The sequence below is a fragment of the Ambystoma mexicanum genome, chromosome 6p (genome assembly GCF_040938575.1).
Source record: "Ambystoma mexicanum isolate Mex_15411 chromosome 6p, UKY_AmexF1_1, whole genome shotgun sequence".
Taxonomy (NCBI): Eukaryota; Metazoa; Chordata; class Amphibia; order Caudata; family Ambystomatidae; genus Ambystoma; species Ambystoma mexicanum.
Genome location: NC_090935.1, coordinates 1364336756 through 1364350936, shown reverse-complemented (window position 1 = coordinate 1364350936; position 14181 = coordinate 1364336756).

The window sequence follows — 14181 nt, the reverse complement described above, 5'->3', positions numbered from 1 at the left end:
TTTACCAACTCATCGGCTCTCATTAACACTAGTGGCCTTTTAGCCCTGTCTCTCGTTCTGTGCCACCTAAAGTCAGCGGTCTGCGAGAATTTACCAACTCATCGACTCTCATCAACACTAGTGGCCTTTAGCCCTGTCTCTCGTTCTGTGCCACCTAAAGTCAGCGGACTGCGTGAATTTACCAACTCATCCATTCTCATCAACACTAGTGGCCTTTAGCCCTGTCTCTCGTTCTGTGCCACCTAAAGTCAGCGGACTGCGTGAATTTACCAACTCATCGTCTCTCATCAACACTAGCGGCCTTTAGCCCTGTCTCTCCTTCTGTGCCACCTAAAGTCAGCGGACAGCGTGAATTTACCAACTCATCGACTCTCATCAACACTAGCGGCCTTTAGCCCTGTCTCTCGTTCTGTGCCACCTAAAGTCAGCGGACTGCGTGAATTTACCAACTCATCGAATCCCATCAACACTAGCGGCCTTTAGCCCTGTCTCTCGTTCTGTGCCACCTAATGTCAGTGGACTGCATGAATTTACCAACTCATCGGCTCTCATCAACACTAGTGGCCTTTAGCCCTGTCTCTCGTTCTGTGCCACCTAAAGTCAGTGGACTGCGTGAATTTACCAACTCATCGGCTCTCATTAACACTAGTGGCCTTTAGCCCTGTCTCTCGTTCTGTGCCACCTAAAGTCAGCGGACTGCGTGAATTTACCAACTCATCGACTCTCATCAACACTAGTGGCCTTCAGCCCTGTCTCTCGTTCCGTGCCACCTAAAGTCAACGGACTGCGTGAATTTACCAACTCATCGACTCTCATTAACACTAGCGGCCTTTAGCCCTTTCTCTCGTTCTGTGCCACCTAAAGTCAGCGGACTGCGTGAATTTACCAACTCATCGACTGTCATCAACACTAGTGGCCTTTAGCCCTGTCTCTCGTTCTGTGCCACCTAAGGTCAGCGGACTGCATGAATTTACCAACTCATCGACTCTCATCAACACTAGTGGCCTTTAGCCCTGTCTCTCGTTCTGTGCCACTTTAAGTCAGCGGACTGCATGAATTTACCAACTCATCGACTCTCATTAACACTAGTGGCCTTTAGCCCTGTCTGTCGTTCTGTGCCACCTAAAGTCAGCGGACTGCGTGAATTTACCAACTCATCGACTCTCATCAACACTGGTGGCCTTTATACCTGTCTCTCGTTCAGTGCCACCTAAAGTCAGCGGACTGCGTGAATTTATCAACTCATCGACTGTCATCAACACTGGTGGCCTTTATACCTGTCTCTCGTTCAGTGCCACCTAAAGTCAGCAGACTGCGTGAATTTATCAACTCATCGACTGTCATCAACACTGGTGGCCTTTATACCTTTCTCTCGTTCAGTGCCACCTAAAGTCAGCGGACTGCGTGAATTTATCAACTCATCGACTCTCATCAACACTAGTGGCCTTTAGCCCTGTCTCTCGTTCTGTCCCACCTAAGGCCAGAGGACTGCATGAATTTACCAACTCATCGACTCTCATCAACACTAGTGGCCTTTAGCCCTGTCTCTCGTTCTGTGCCACCTAAAGTCAGCGGACTGCATGAATTTACCAACTCATCGACTCTCATCAACACTAGTGGCCTTTAGCCCTGTCTCTCATTCTGTGCCACCTAATGTCAGCGGACTGCGTGAATTTACCAACTCATCGAATCTCATCAACACTAGTGGCCTTTAGCCCTGTCTCTCGTTCTGTGCCACCTAAAGTCAGCGGACTGCATGAATTTACCAACTCATCGACTCTCATCAACACTAGTGGCCTTTAGCCCTGTCTCTCCTTCTCTGCCACCTAAAGTCAGCGCACTGCGTGAATTTACCAACTCATCGACTCTCATCAACACTGGTGGCCTTTAGCCCTGTCTCTCGTTCTGTGCCACCAAAAGTCAGCAGACTGCGTGAATTTACCAACTCTTCGACTCACATCAACACTAGTGGCCTTTAGCCCTGTCTCTCGTTCTGTGCCACCTAAAGTCAGCGGACTGCGTGAATTTACCAACTCATCGACTCTCATCAACACTAGTGGCCTTTAGCCCTGTCTCTCGTTCTGTGCCACCTAAGGTCAGCGGACTGCGTGCGTTTACCAACTCATCGACTCTCATCAACACTAATGGCCTTTAGCCCTGTCTCTCGTTCTGTGCCACCTAAAGTCAGCGGACTGTGTGAATTTACCAACTCATCGACTCTCATCAACACTAGTGGCCTTTAGCCTTGTCTCTCGTTCTGTGCCACCTAAAGTCAGCGGACTGCGTGATTTTACCAACTCATCGACTCTCATCAACACTAGTGGCCTTTAGCCCTGTCTCTCGTTCTGTGCCACCTATGGTCAGCGGACTGCGTGATTTTACCAACTCATCGACTCTCATCAACACTAATGGCCTTTAGCCCTGTCTCTCGTTTTGTGCCCCTATGGTCACCGGACTGCGTGAATTTACCGACTCATCGACTCTCATCAACACTAATGGCCTTTAGCCCTGTCTCTCGTTCTGTGCCACCTATGGTCAGCGGACTGCGTGATTTTACCAACTCATCGACTCTCATCAACACTAATGGCCTTTAGCCCTGTCTCTCGTTCTGTGCCCCTATGGTCACCGGACTGCGTGAATTTACCGACTCATCGATTCTCATCAACACTAGTGGCCTTTAGCCCTGTCTCTCGTTCTGTGCCACCTATGGTCAGCGGACTGCGTGATTTTACCAAATCATCGACTCTCATCAACACTAATGGCCTTTAGCCCTGTCTCTCGTTCTGTGCCCCTATGGTCACCGGACTGCGTGAATTTACCAACTCATCGACTCTCATCAACAGTAGTGGCCTTTAGCCCTGTCTCTCGTTCTGTGCCACCAAAAGTCAACAGACTGCGTGAATTTACCAACTCATCGACTCTCATCAACACTAGTGGCCTTTAGCCCTGTCTCTCTTTCTGTGCCACCTAAAGTCAGCAGACTGCGTGAATTTACCAACTCATCGACTCTCATCAACACTAGTGGCCTTTAGCCCTGTCTCTCCTTCTGTGCCACCTAAAGTCAGCGGACTGCGTGAATTTACCAACTCATCGTCTCTCATCAACACTAGCGGCCTTTAGCCCTGTCTCTCCTTCTGTGCCACCTAAAGTCAGCGGACAGCGTGAATTTACCAACTCATCGACTCTCATCAACACTAGCGGCCTTTAGCCCTGTCTCTCATTCTGTGCCACCTAAAGTCAGCGGACTGCGTGAATTTACCAACTCATCGACTCCCATCAACACTAGCGGCCTTTAGCCCTGTCTCTCGTTCTGTGCCACCTCAAGTCAGTGGACTGCATGAATTTACCAACTCATCGGCTCTCATCAACACTAGTGGCCTTTAGCCCTGTCTCTCGTTCTGTGCCACCTAAAGTCAGCGGACAGCGTGAATTTACCAACTCATCGACTCTCATCAACACTAGCGGCCTTTAGCCCTGTCTCTCATTCTGTGCCACCTAAAGTCAGCGGACTGCGTGAATTTACCAACTCATCGACTCCCATCAACACTAGCGGCCTTTAGCCCTGTCTCTCGTTCTGTGCCACCTAAAGTCAGTGGACTGCATGAATTTACCAACTCATCGTCTCTCATCAACACTAGCGGCCTTTAGCCCTGTCTCTCCTTCTGTGCCACCTAAAGTCAGCGGACAGCGTGAATTTACCAACTCATCGACTCTCATCAACACTAGCGGCCTTTAGCCCTGTCTCTCATTCTGTGCCACCTAAAGTCAGCGGACTGCGTGAATTTACCAACTCATCGACTCCCATCAACACTAGCGGCCTTTAGCCCTGTCTCTCGTTCTGTGCCACCTAAAGTCAGCGGACTGCGTGAATTTACCAACTCATCGACTCCCATCAACACTAGCGGCCTTTAGCCCTGTCTCTCGTTCTGTGCCACCTAAAGTCAGCGGACTGCGTGAATTTACCAACTCATCGGCTCTCATCAACACTTGTGGCCTTTAGCCCTGTCTCTCGTTCTGTGCCACCTAAAGTCAGTGGACTGCGTGAATTTACCAACTCATCGGCTCTCATTAACACTAGTGGCCTTTTAGCCCTGTCTCTCGTTCTGTGCCACCTAAAGTCTGCGGACTGCGTGAATTTACCAACTCATCGACTCTCATCAACACTAGTGGCCTTTAGCCCTGTCTCTCGTTCCGTGCCACCTAAAGTCAACGGACTGCGTGAATTTACCAACTCATCGACTCTCATGAACACTAGCGGCCTTTAGCCCTGTCTCTTGTTCTGTGCCACTTAAAGTCGGCGGACGGCGTGAATTTACCAACTTATCGACTGTCATCAACACTAGTGGCCTTTAGCCCTGTCCCTCGTTCTGTGCCACCTAAAGTCAGCAGACTGTGCGAATTTACCAACTCATCGACTCTCATTAACACTAGTGGCCTTTAGCCCTGTCTCTCGTTCTGTGCCACCTAAAGTCAGCGGACTGCATGAATTTACCAACTAATCGGCTCTCATTAACACTAGTGGCCTTTAGCCCTGTCTCTCGTTCTGTGCCACCTCAAGTCAGCGGACTACGTGAATTTACCAACTCATCGACTGTCATCAACATTAGTGGCCTTTAGCCCTGTCTCTCGTTCTGTGCCACCTAAAGTCAGCGCACTGCATGAATTTACCAACTGATCGACTCCCATCAACACTGGTGGCCTTTAGCCCTGTCTCTCGTTCTGTGCCACCTAAAGTCAGCGGACTGCATGAATTTACCAACTCATCGACTCTCATCAACACTGGTGGCCTTTATACCTGTCTCTCGTTCAGTGCCACCTAAAGTCAGCGGACTGCGTGAATTTATCAACTCATCGACTGTCATCAACACTGGTGGCCTTTATACCTGTCTCTCGTTCAGTGCCACCTAAAGTCAGCGGACTGCGTGAATTTATCAACTCATCGACTGTCATCAACACTAGTGGCCTTTAGCCCTGTCTCTCGTTCTGTGCCACCTAAGGCCAGAGGACTGCATGAATTTACCAACTCATCGACTCTCATCAACACTAGTGGCCTTTAGCCCTGTCTCTCGTTCTGTGCCACCTAAGGTCAGCGGACTGCGTGAATTTACCAACTCATCGACTCCCATCAACATTAGCGGCCTTTAGCCCTGTCTCTCGTTCTGTGCCACCTAAAGTCAGTGGACTGCATGAATTTACCAACTCATCGTCTCTCATCAACACTAGCGGCCTTTAGCCCTGTCTCTCGTTCTGTGCCACCTAAAGTCAGCGGACTGCGTGAATTTACCAACTCATCGACTCTCATCAACACTGGTGGCCTTTATACCTGTCTCTCGTTCAGTGCCACCTAAAGTCAGCGGACTGCGTGAATTTATCAACTCATCGACTGTCATCAACACTGGTGGCCTTTATACCTGTCTCTCGTTCAGTGCCACCTAAAGTCAGCGGACTGAGTGAATTTATCAACTCATCGACTGTCATCAACACTGGTGGCCTTTATACCTGTCTCTCGTTCAGTGCCACCTAAAGTCAGCGGACTGCGTGAATTTATCAACTCATCGACTGTCATCAACACTAGTGGCCTTTAGCCCTGTCTCTCGTTCTGTGCCACATAAGGCCAGCGGACTGCATGAATTTACCAACTCATCGACTCTCATCAACACTAGTGGCCTTTAGCCCTGTCTCTCGTTCTTTGCCACCTAAAGTCAGCGGACTGCATGAATTTACCAACTCATCGACTCTCATCAACACTAGTGGCCTTTAGCCCTGTCTCTCGTTCTGTGCCACCTAAAGTCAGCGGACAGCGTGAATTTACCAACTCATCGACTCTCATCAACACTGGCGGCCTTTAGCCCTGTCTCTCATTCTGTGCCACCTAAAGTCAGCGGACTGCGTGAATTTACCAACTCATCGACTCCCATCAACACTAGCGGCCTTTAGCCCTGTCTCTCGTTCTGTGCCACCTCAAGTCAGTGGACTGCATGAATTTACCAACTCATCGACTCTCATCAACACTAGCGGCCTTTAGCCCTGTCTCTCATTCTGTGCCACCTAAAGTCAGCGGACTGCGTGAATTTACCAACTCATCGACTCCCATCAACACTAGCGGCCTTTAGCCCTGTCTCTCGTTCTGTGCCACCTAAAGTCAGTGGACTGCGTGAATTTACCAACTCATCGTCTCTCATCAACACTAGCGGCCTTTAGCCCTGTCTCTCCTTCTGTGCCACCTAAAGTCAGCGGACAGCGTGAATTTACCAACTCATCGACTCTCATCAACACTAGCGGCCTTTAGCCCTGTCTCTCGTTCTGTGCCACCTAAAGTCAGCGGACTGCGTGAATTTACCAACTCATCGACTCCCATCAACACTAGTGGCCTTTAGCCCTGTCTCTCGATCTGTGCCACCTAAAGTCAACGGACTGCATGAATTTACCAACTCATCGTCTCTCAGCCTTTAGCCCTGTCTCTCGTTCTGTGCCACCTAAAGTCAGCGGACTGCATGAATTTACCAACTCATCGACTCTCATCAACACTAGTGGCCTTTAGCCCTGTCTCTCGTTCTGTGCCACCTAAAGTCAGCGGACTGCGTGAATTTACCAACTCATCGAATCTCATCAACACTAGCGGCCTTTAGCCCTGTCTCTCGTTCTGTGCCACCTAAAGTCAGCGGACTGCGTGAATTTACCAACTCATCGAATCTCATCAACATTAGCGGCCTTTAGCCCTGTCTCTCGTTCTGTGCCACCTAAGGTCAGCGGACTGCGTGAATTTACCAACTCATCGACTCTCATCAACACTAGCGGCCTTTAGCCCTGTCTCTCGTTCTGTGCCACCTAAAGTCAGTGGACTGCGTGAATTTACCAACTCATCGGCTCTCATTAACACTAGTGGCCTTTTAGCCCTGTCTCTCGTTCTGTGCCACCTAAAGTCAGCGGACTGCGTGAATTTACCAACTCATCGACTCTCATCAACACTAGTGGCCTTTAGCCCTGTCTCTCGTTCCGTGCCACCTAAAGTCAACGGACTGCGTGAATTTACCAACTCATCGACTCTCATGAACACTAGCGGCCTTTAGCCCTGTCTCTCGTTCTGTGCCACTTAAAGTCAGCGGACGGCGTGAATTTACCAACTTATCGACTGTCATCAACACTAGTGGCCTTTAGCCCTGTCCCTCGTTCTGTGCCACCTAAAGTCAGCAGACTGTGCGAATTTACCAACTCATCGACTCTCATTAACACTAGTGGCCTTTAGCCCTGTCTCTCGTTCTGTGCCACCTAAAGTCAGTGGACTGCATGAATTTACCAACTAATCGGCTCTCATTAACACTAGTGGCCTTTAGCCCTGTCTCTCGTTCTGTGCCACCTAAAGTCAGCGGACTGCGTGAATTTACCAACTCATCGACTGTCATCAACATTAGTGGGCTTTAGCCCTGTCTCTCGTTCTGTGCCACCTAAAGTCAGCGCACTGCATGAATTTACCAACTGATCGACTGTCATCAACATTAGTGGCCTTTAGCCCTGTCTCTCGTTCTGTGCCACCTAAAGTCAGCGCACTGCATGAATTTACCAACTGATCGACTCCCATCAACACTAGTGGCCTTTAGCCCTGTCTCTCGTTCTGTGCCACCTAAAGTCAGCGGACTGCATGAATTTACCAACTCATCGACTCTCATCAACACTGGTGGCCTTTATACCTGTCTCTCGTTCAGTGCCACCTAAAGTCAGCGGACTTGCTGAATTTATCAACTCATCGACTGTCATCAACACTGGTGGCCTTTATACCTGTCTCTCGTTCAGTGCCACCTAAAGTCAGCGGACTGCGTGAATTTATCAACTCATCGACTGTCATCAACACTAGTGGCCTTTAGCCCTGTCTCTCGTTCTGTGCCACCTAAGGCCAGCGGACTGCATGAATTTACCAATTCATCGACTCTCATCAACACTAGTGGCCTTTAGCCCTGTCTCTCGTTCTGTGCCACCTAAAGTCAGCGGACTGCATGAATTTACCAACTCATCGACTCTCATCAACACTAGTGGCCTTTAGCCCTGTCTCTCGTTCTGTGCCACCTAAAGTCAGCGGACTGCGTGAATTTACCAACTCATCGAATCTCATCAACACTAGCGGCCTTTAGCCCTGTCTCTCGTTCTGTGCCACCTAAGGTCAGCGGACTGCGTGAATTTACCAACTCATCGACTCCCATCAACACTAGCGGCCTTTAGCCCTGTCTCTCGTTCTGTGCCACCTAAAGTCAGTGGACTGCATGAATTTACCAACTCATCGTCTCTCATCAACACTAGCGGCCTTTAGCCCTGTCTCTCCTTCTGTGCCACATAAAGTCAGCGTACAGCGTGAATTTACCAACTCATCGACTCTCATCACCACTAGCGGCCTTTAGCCCTGTCTCTCGTTCTGTGCCACCTAAAGTCAGCGGACTGCGTGAATTTACCAACTCATCGACTCCCATCAACACTAGCGGCCTTTAGCCCTGTCTCTCGTTCTGTGCCACCTAAAGTCAGTGGACTGCGTGAATTTACCAACTCATCGGCTCTCATTAACACTAGTGGCCTTTAGCCCTGTCTCTCGTTCTGTGCCACCTAAAGTCAGCGGACTTCGTGAATTTACCAACTCATCGACTCTCATCAACACTAGTGGCCTTTAGCCCTGTCTCTCGTTCCGTGCCACCTAAAGTCAACGGACTGCGTGAATTTACCAACTCATCGACTCTCATGAACACTAGCGGCCTTTAGTCCTGTCTCTCGTTCCGTGCCACTTAAAGTCAGCGGACGGCGTGAATTTACCAACTCATCGACTCTCATCAACACTAGTGGCCTTTAGACCTGTCCCTCGTTCTGTGCCACCTAAAGTCAGCAGACTGTCTGAATTTACCAACTCATCGACTCTCATTAACACTAGTGGCCTTTAGCCCTGTCTCTCGTTCTGTGCCACCTAAAGTCAGCGGACTGCATGAATTTACCAACTAATCGGCTCTCATTAACACTAGTGGCCTTTAGCCCTGTCTCTCGTTCTGTGCCACCTAAAGTCAGCGGACTGCGTGAATTTACCAACTCATCGACTGTCATCAACATTAGTGGCCTTTAGCCCTGTCTCTCGTTCTGTGCCACCTAAAGTCAGCGCACTGCATGAATTTACCAACTGATCGACTCCCATCAACACTAGTGGCCTTTAGCCCTGTCTCTCATTCTGTGCCACCTAAAGTCAGCGGACTGCGTGAATTTACCAACTCATCGACTCTCATCAACACTGGTGGCCTTTATACCTGTCTCTCGTTCAGTGCCACCTAAAGTCAGCGGACTGCGTGAATTTATCAACTCATCGACTATCATCAAAACTGGTGGCCTTTATACCTGTCTCTCGTTCAGTGCCACCTAAAGTCAGCGGACTGAGTGAATTTATCAACTCATCGACTGTCATCAACACTGGTGGCCTTTACACCTGTCTCTCGTTCAGTGCCACCTAAAGTCAGCGGACTGCGTGAATTTATCAACTCATTGACTGTCATCAACACTAGTGGCCTTTAGCCCTGTCTCTCGTTCTGTGCCACCTAAGGCCAGCGGACTGCATGAATTTACCAACTCATCGACTCTCATCAACACTAGTGGCCTTTAGCCCTGTCTCTCGTTCTTTGCCACCTAAAGTCAGCGGACTGCATGAATTTACCAACTCATCGACTCTCATCAACACTAGTGGCCTTTAGCCCTGTCTCTCGTTCTGTGCCACCTAAAGTCAGCGGACAGCGTGAATTTACCAACTCATCGACTCTCATCAACACTAGCGGCCTTTAGCCCTGTCTCTCATTCTGTGCCACCTAAAGTCAGCGGACTGCGTGAATTTACCAACTCATCGACTCCCATCAACACTAGCGGCCTTTAGCCCTGTCTCTCGTTCTGTGCCACCTCAAGTCAGTGGACTGCATGAATTTACCAACTCATCGACTCTCATCAACACTAGCGGCCTTTAGCCCTGTCTCTCATTCTGTGCCACCTAAAGTCAGCGGACTGCGTGAATTTACCAACTCATCGACTCCCATCAACACTAGCGGCCTTTAGCCCTGTCTCTCGTTCTGTGCCACCTAAAGTCAGCGGACTGCGTGAATTTACCAACTCATCGACTCCCATCAACACTAGCGGCCTTTAGCCCTGTCTCTCGTTCTGTGCCACCTAAAGTCAGTGGACTGCGTGAATTTACCAACTCATCGTCTCTCATCAACACTAGCGGCCTTTAGCCCTGTCTCTCCTTCTGTGCCACCTAAAGTCAGCGGACAGCGTGAATTTACCAACTCATCGACTCTCATCAACACTAGCGGCCTTTAGCCCTGTCTCTCGTTCTGTGCCACCTAAAGTCAGCGGACTGCGTGAATTTACCAACTCATCGACTCTCATCAACACTAGTGGCCTTTAGCCCTGTCTCTCGTTCTGTGCCACCTAAAGTCAGTGGACTGCGTGAATTTACCAACTCATCGGCTCTCATTAACACTAGTGGCCTTTTAGCCCTGTCTCTCGTTCTGTGCCACCTAAAGTCAGCGGTCTGCGAGAATTTACCAACTCATCGACTCTCATCAACACTAGTGGCCTTTAGCCCTGTCTCTCGTTCTGTGCCACCTAAAGTCAGCGGACTGCGTGAATTTACCAACTCATCCATTCTCATCAACACTAGTGGCCTTTAGCCCTGTCTCTCGTTCTGTGCCACCTAAAGTCAGCGGACTGCGTGAATTTACCAACTCATCGTCTCTCATCAACACTAGCGGCCTTTAGCCCTGTCTCTCCTTCTGTGCCACCTAAAGTCAGCGGACAGCGTGAATTTACCAACTCATCGACTCTCATCAACACTAGCGGCCTTTAGCCCTGTCTCTCGTTCTGTGCCACCTAAAGTCAGCGGACTGCGTGAATTTACCAACTCATCGAATCCCATCAACACTAGCGGCCTTTAGCCCTGTCTCTCGTTCTGTGCCACCTAATGTCAGTGGACTGCATGAATTTACCAACTCATCGGCTCTCATCAACACTAGTGGCCTTTAGCCCTGTCTCTCGTTCTGTGCCACCTAAAGTCAGTGGACTGCGTGAATTTACCAACTCATCGGCTCTCATTAACACTAGTGGCCTTTAGCCCTGTCTCTCGTTCTGTGCCACCTAAAGTCAGCGGACTGCGTGAATTTACCAACTCATCTACTCTCATCAACACTAGTGGCCTTCAGCCCTGTCTCTCGTTCCGTGCCACCTAAAGTCAACGGACTGCGTGAATTTACCAACTCATCGACTCTCATTAACACTAGCGGCCTTTAGCCCTTTCTCTCGTTCTGTGCCACCTAAAGTCAGCGGACTGCGTGAATTTACCAACTCATCGACTGTCATCAACACTAGTGGCCTTTAGCCCTGTCTCTCGTTCTGTGCCACCTAAGGTCAGCGGACTGCATGAATTTACCAACTCATCGACTCTCATCAACACTAGTGGCCTTTAGCCCTGTCTCTCGTTCTGTGCCACTTTAAGTCAGCGGACTGCATGAATTTACCAACTCATCGACTCTCATTAACACTAGTGGCCTTTAGCCCTGTCTGTCGTTCTGTGCCACCTAAAGTCAGCGGACTGCGTGAATTTACCAACTCATCGACTCTCATCAACACTGGTGGCCTTTATACCTGTCTCTCGTTCAGTGCCACCTAAAGTCAGCGGACTGCGTGAATTTATCAACTCATCGACTGTCATCAACACTGGTGGCCTTTATACCTGTCTCTCGTTCAGTGCCACCTAAAGTCAGCAGACTGCGTGAATTTATCAACTCATCGACTGTCATCAACACTGGTGGCCTTTATACCTTTCTCTCGTTCAGTGCCACCTAAAGTCAGCGGACTGCGTGAATTTATCAACTCATCGACTCTCATCAACACTAGTGGCCTTTAGCCCTGTCTCTCGTTCTGTCCCACCTAAGGCCAGAGGACTGCATGAATTTACCAACTCATCGACTCTCATCAACACTAGTGGCCTTTAGCCCTGTCTCTCGTTCTGTGCCACCTAAAGTCAGCGGACTGCATGAATTTACCAACTCATCGACTCTCATCAACACTAGTGGCCTTTAGCCCTGTCTCTCATTCTGTGCCACCTAATGTCAGCGGACTGCGTGAATTTACCAACTCATCGAATCTCATCAACACTAGTGGCCTTTAGCCCTGTCTCTCGTTCTGTGCCACCTAAAGTCAGCGGACTGCATGAATTTACCAACTCATCGACTCTCATCAACACTAGTGGCCTTTAGCCCTGTCTCTCCTTCTCTGCCACCTAAAGTCAGCGCACTGCGTGAATTTACCAACTCATCGACTCTCATCAACACTGGTGGCCTTTAGCCCTGTCTCTCGTTCTGTGCCACCAAAAGTCAGCAGACTGCGTGAATTTACCAACTCTTCGACTCACATCAACACTAGTGGCCTTTAGCCCTGTCTCTCGTTCTGTGCCACCTAAAGTCAGCGGACTGCGTGAATTTACCAACTCATCGACTCTCATCAACACTAGTGGCCTTTAGCCCTGTCTCTCGTTCTGTGCCACCTAAGGTCAGCGGACTGCGTGCGTTTACCAACTCATCGACTCTCATCAACACTAATGGCCTTTAGCCCTGTCTCTCGTTCTGTGCCACCTAAAGTCAGCGGACTGTGTGAATTTACCAACTCATCGACTCTCATCAACACTAGTGGCCTTTAGCCTTGTCTCTCGTTCTGTGCCACCTAAAGTCAGCGGACTGCGTGATTTTACCAACTCATCGACTCTCATCAACACTAGTGGCCTTTAGCCCTGTCTCTCGTTCTGTGCCACCTATGGTCAGCGGACTGCGTGATTTTACCAACTCATCGACTCTCATCAACACTAATGGCCTTTAGCCCTGTCTCTCGTTCTGTGCCCCTATGGTCACCGGACTGCGTGAATTTACCGACTCATCGACTCTCATCAACACTAATGGCCTTTAGCCCTGTCTCTCGTTCTGTGCCACCTATGGTCAGCGGACTGCGTGATTTTACCAACTCATCGACTCTCATCAACACTAATGGCCTTTAGCCTTGTCTCTCGTTCTGTGCCCCTATGGTCACCGGACTGCGTGAATTTACCGACTCATCGATTCTCATCAACACTAGTGGCCTTTAGCCCTGTCTCTCGTTCTGTGCCACCTATGGTCAGCGGACTGCGTGATTTTACCAAATCATCGACTCTCATCAACACTAATGGCCTTTAGCCCTGTCTCTCGTTCTGTGCCCCTATGGTCACCGGACTGCGTGAATTTACCAACTCATCGACTCTCATCAACAGTAGTGGCCTTTAGCCCTGTCTCTCGTTCTGTGCCACCAAAAGTCAACAGACTGCGTGAATTTACCAACTCATCGACTCTCATCAACACTAGTGGCCTTTAGCCCTGTCTCTCGTTCTGTGCCACCAAAAGTCAACAGACTGCGTGAATTTACCAACTCATCGACTCTCATCAACACTAGTGGCCTTTAGCCCTGTCTCTCCTTCTGTGCCACCTAAAGTCAGCGGACTGCGTGAATTTACCAACTCATCGTCTCTCATCAACACTAGCGGCCTTTAGCCCTGTCTCTCCTTCTGTGCCACCTAAAGTCAGCGGACAGCGTGAATTTACCAACTCATCGACTCTCATCAACACTAGCGGCCTTTAGCCCTGTCTCTCATTCTGTGCCACCTAAAGTCAGCGGACTGCGTGAATTTACCAACTCATCGACTCCCATCAACACTAGCGGCCTTTAGCCCTGTCTCTCGTTCTGTGCCACCTCAAGTCAGTGGACTGCATGAATTTACCAACTCATCGGCTCTCATCAACACTAGTGGCCTTTAGCCCTGTCTCTCGTTCTGTGCCACCTAAAGTCAGCGGACAGCGTGAATTTACCAACTCATCGACTCTCATCAACACTAGCGGCCTTTAGCCCTGTCTCTCATTCTGTGCCACCTAAAGTCAGCGGACTGCGTGAATTTACCAACTCATCGACTCCCATCAACACTAGCGGCCTTTAGCCCTGTCTCTCGTTCTGTGCCACCTAAAGTCAGTGGACTGCATGAATTTACCAACTCATCGTCTCTCATCAACACTAGCGGCCTTTAGCCCTGTCTCTCCTTCTGTGCCACCTAAAGTCAGCGGACAGCGTGAATTTACCAACTCATCGACTCTCATCAAC